Here is a 4,940-nt window from a genome sequence, read left to right as displayed (position 1 = left end):
CCCTAGGTAGTCATGACTGTTGTAGAAGCTGTCGGGTCACTTTAGAGAAATGAGCCCATGTTTATCCCTGGGGTTTATGTTGTTTTTCTCCGAGAAAAATTTTCCAAGTGACTGTTACGACTCCTCAAAGTTGCCGAAGCTTAGCCAGAGTTTGTCGTTAACTGCAGATGGTTACTGAGCAATTAGAACAAGTCGGGGCCTTAAATGATGCTTAAAAGACATCAATCCTGGCTTTGCCCTTAAGGCTCCAGTTCTCTTTTCCTCGATTGGTACTTTATACAGTCTTCTCTCCTTTGGGGTAGGTCAAGATTTTCTAGTTGCTGAATAGTCCAAAGTTTCAGATTTTGCTGACAAGTCTCTTTTTCTATGTAGAGTAGTTGGAAACTTTGTGTAGTTTTTTTTTTAGTTAGCTCGTTTTGAGACAGAATCTCACTATATAGCCCAGGCTGATCTTCAACTCATCATGTAGCCAAGGCTGGCTTTGAATGCAGGACCCTTCTGGTTCTCCTCCAGATGACAAGCACATGCCATCACACCTGCGTCTCAGGCTCCGCCTGCTCTCTCTTCTGCAGTAGGAGCCTGAAGAGGTCTGGAAGAAGTCTGCTTCATTACTTTGTATCCTTTGCAAACCATAACCTTTTCACATTTCCAAAATGGGTAGAGATGGAATGGAGCTCTTTTTTTTTTCTAGAGAAGCGAACAATAAATGATTTCATATTGACAAATTGAAAAAATCCCTAAAGCATTTCCTGTGGCTGATTTTCCTAAGAAAATGGTCTATGCATATGTTCAGCTTTCTAATAAGTTACTAGTAATGTACACATTGACAATTTTTGTTGCCATGAAGCAGAATACACATGAAAACAATTGAACTATTTGTAGCTCTTTGCCCTTGATAAATGGTGTCACTGGCTGTATTTCCATTCCTTTGCCTGGCTTTTGTAAGTTTCCACTTTTCTCTGTTTGCCTAACTTCCTGTGGTGCTTTGAACATTCCCGAGGGAACCAACAAATAAAATACATGGAATCTGGTGCAGGAATCTGAAGGCACAGGTTTTGAATATTTGGCTCTCTTGAGATCGCTGGATTCAGATAATTTATTTCTCACAATATAACTATGATGCACACTACTTGGACATCGAAAGGAGTCTTTCAAATGAGTTGTGCAAAATGGAGACATACGAAAGGCAGGTTTACTCCGTGACTTAAAATGAGCAGAACACACATTGCCTGAAATAGTGAACCCAGTCCTGAAATGTTTTTTGAAGTTTACCTAAGAATAAGGCTGAGTTATAATTTAAAAAATGTGTATTGTGCCAGGAGGTGGTGGTGCACGCCTTTAATCATAGCACTTGGGAGGCAGAGGCAGGTAGATTTCTGAGTTCAAGGCCAGCCTGGTCTACAAAGTGAGTTCCAGGACAGCCCCGGCTATACAGAGAAACCCTGTCTCGAAAAACCAAAAAAAAAAGTGCATTGTTAGACTTTTCCTACACTGTGGGCCTGAATTCTGGAGACTGATTCCTTGGTGTTTTTAGCAGGTAACCAAGATAATTCTGATAGGGAAATATGACTCCACATTTGCAAAGTCGTAAGTTAGAGTTATTATTCACATGGGGAATCACAGTCTGGTTAAAGAATACTGCAGCTATCTGCCTATTTTCAGGACAACTATATGAAGTAGAGCATTTACCTCATTGTAACAAAAAAGTAGGTAGATGTTTTATTCTCTAGAATATTCTGAATAAACAACAGGTTGTCTTTGCAACCTATGGAAGCAGATGTTCACAAGTTTTGATATATGCATTTTCTTAAAAAAAAGAAGGAAGGAAGGAAGGAAGAGAGAGAGAGAGAAACAAAGTTGTTTATATTAAAGTGTTTGTTTTTCTCCCTTAGTTACAGGGTGAGAAAACTAATTTTCAAAGAGATTAAGGAATTCCCTGACAAGTTAAGAAACAAATTCTTCTTGCATTGAGTAGTTAAGCAGAATTTTAGCCAGGTAGAGTGGGCATCCGGTATAGAGGTGTGGTTTGAATGAGAAATGTCCTCAGTAGCTTCAGGCACTTGAATACTTGGTCCCTGACTGATATTTCTGTTTGGGATATACTGTGGCTTTGCTGGAGGAAGTACAAGACTGGAGGAGGGCAGAGAGAGTCCATAGCCCAGCCTCACTTGCAGCTCACTCTGATTTGTGACTGCAGTGGAAGGTACAGTCTCTCAGTTTCCTGCTTCCGTTGTCACACCTGCTTTGCTGCCATACCTCCTGAGGACTTGGGTCGTTGTTGTAGAGTGAGTTATGAAGTGTTTTGGGAGCTCAGGATGGAAAGCATTCTGCTCAGAATATTATGGATGAAGGCAAAATTGTAACACAACCTTGGACGTTATAGAAAGTGATGGGGTTCACAAATAATATCAGAAGAAGTTGGAATAGAATAAATTATAGTTCTAAATATTTAAAAATAATTTTTGATTTCCCCAGCTCTCTTCGAATGGGGTCTGGGTGAGTAGATGTCGCTTTTGAAGTAAAATTGGCTCATCTCTGAGAAACTCTCAGTTGCAAATCCAGCTGGTATTTACAAGGATTCAGTCATTGTATCCCAGGCACTGTTCCAGGCCCTGGGGATAGAGGCACTGTCCTGTTGTCCCAGAACATATACCTCAGTAGACAGAGCAGTGGCTAACCTAGAATATCAACAGAATGATCCATGAACAAGAAGAATAAATTTTTAAAAAAGCAAGAAAATGAAGGTTCAAGAATTCCAACTGAGTGATGTGATAAATAATGCTAGAAGAGTCAGTGTTGGGAACTTGGTGGGCAAGGCATTAGAGCAGTGGTCTGAATGAACCAAAAGCAAGCTCTCAGGCAGAACAACTCCCGAGGGTGAAAAGACTAGCAAAGACCTTGGGTTCATCAGTAGCAGGTTTCTAATGAATCCACACTCTTAAGATACTTCCTAGAGATTTTCCTCAATGTTCTCCCCCAAGAGACATTGTCCCAGGACAAAGGGATGGGAAGAGTTCAAGGGACAGACGAGAAGAGTAGGGGTAAAGTCAGTGTTATGTAGAACCTGATAGACTTGGTCCTCTCTGGGTCCTTCATGTATGGATGTAGGATGGGGAAGGTCAGGTGCAGCAGGTATCAGAGAGAAACTGCCCTGTGGGAATATTCGCGCATGATGATAAAGATAAAAGTTAGTAATAACAATGTATGTTTTTCCATGAAGGAGGCTTTCTAAACCCCGTGTTTTCTTTGATTTATCCTATGCATTCTCTCTCCCTGCCCTCTCTAGGAGTGTGTGTGTGTGTGTGTGTGTGTGTGCGCGCGCGCGTGTGCATGTGTGTGTGTGTGTTTGTGTATATGCACGTGAATGCAGTTGAATCTCACCTTATCTATGGGTCAGAGTCTCCAGGGTCTTATTCAGAATAATAACAAGCAATAATCTTTATATATGTATGAAAATATATCACAATAAAATCCATTTCCTTCTTTGTATGCCTTCCGGTGAGTATTGTTTTAATTAATAGAAAAAAAGAACTCAAGGTTTGTATAAATTGATTGTCCTGGTGGATGTGTGAGTGCCGCGGAGGAACCATTAACTTACAGCTGCTTACTCTCAGTGGCTCAGCTCTGAGGAAGAAGTCCACTTGCCACCCAAAGAAGAAAGAGAAAAAAGTGAGGAGGCCACATACCTTCCCCTAAAATCCTGTCAGGCCTAGAATTTCCCCGTGTGTGTTCTTGCTGAAAGGGTTTAACAGGGCTAGCTGGCAGTGGACAGTGAGATGCTCTGAGGGATAAAAGCAACACAGGAGTTTGGACAGAACTCAGCATGTCTCAACATTCTGGAAAAGACGAACCTATACACAGAACACATGAGTTTCAAATAGGCCCGAGTATGATGTACTTCCTAATTTTAACAATAGTGACTTCCTTATAAGAGTTAAACAATTCTTTTCCCTTTAACATTAGCAGAAATAACATACGTATAGACTTGTGTGACACATTAGTATAAGACTTGCCCAGAAAAGAAGATAATCTCCTCTCAATATTTCAGGTTCTTGATCAGACTCAGGAGTCAGAACTGAACTTACTCTGTTGGGCTCCTGGGGACTCTTCACACTGTGGCTAGCTGTGAACATCTTGAGCAAACTTCCAGCCCTCTCTGCTTTTAAGGCCATCCCAGGGCAGATGGGGACATGTGATTAGAAAGTTGTGGGCTTACAAAGTGACAAGGTAGAACATGTGGCAGAGAGGGGCATCTAATTTGTTTGTTAGGTGGTAAACATCTCTGAAATATTTTAAGACAAGGGTCCCTATTTAACATTAATATATTATTATACAAAGAGTGTTATGATGGTAATTCGTATAATGATAAAATACAAACACAAGAAATGAGGGAATGTATTTTTAATCATCTGATGCTAACATGTCAAACCATACAAAAGAAGTAAGAGATCTGTTACCTGCTCATTAGAAATGGCAGTTACTCCTGTATTTAATAGGCTTCAGCCATTGCAGGATGTTTAAACGCCTTCTTGTGAGATAAAGCATTCTTACAGATGCATAAAATTATGCTTCCCACATTCTTCTGGTGCATCGAATCTATGTTTAACTTGTACTAAAAGGAAATAGCGACTTGGCTGTGTACACTGTACTAAGTTTTATATTGTAAGCTTTCAAAAGAAAAAAAGTGTGTATTTCCTCTCTGCCAACCCAGTCTTCCTCATTGTATGAAGAAGCTGTATGGGGGATGGGTTTCATGACACAATGGTTGCAGCTATTCATCTTCCCTTGTAGGTGATGCACGTCCTGTCAGATGTGGGAGATACAGATTCTTGTTAGTGATAGACAGCTAGGGAAACGGTAAACAAAGCTGTTAAATCTGGAGGCATGTCTAGAAGGTATGGTACATACCTAGGTGTTTATATGCTCAGATAGAAACTGCC

At 40.5% G+C, this 4,940-nt stretch overlaps 1 long non-coding RNA gene across 1 annotated transcript; it reads right to left on the bottom strand.

Annotated features, from left to right (window-relative positions):
* Positions 1-1,697: 1,697 nt before the first annotated feature.
* On the bottom strand, positions 1,698-4,650 carry LOC110307614. The gene is made up of 3 exons (XR_002379438.1): positions 4,458-4,650; positions 3,687-3,851; positions 1,698-2,678 (listed from the first exon to the last, which is right to left on the bottom strand). It is a non-coding gene; the product is annotated as an uncharacterized LOC110307614 (long non-coding RNA).
* Between the last annotated feature and the right edge of the window lie 290 nt (positions 4,651-4,940).

The sequence above is a fragment of the Mus caroli genome, chromosome 13 (genome assembly GCF_900094665.2).
Source record: "Mus caroli chromosome 13, CAROLI_EIJ_v1.1, whole genome shotgun sequence".
In the NCBI taxonomy this organism is placed as follows: Eukaryota; Metazoa; Chordata; class Mammalia; order Rodentia; family Muridae; genus Mus; species Mus caroli.
This window is presented reverse-complemented; position numbering and strand designations above follow the sequence as displayed.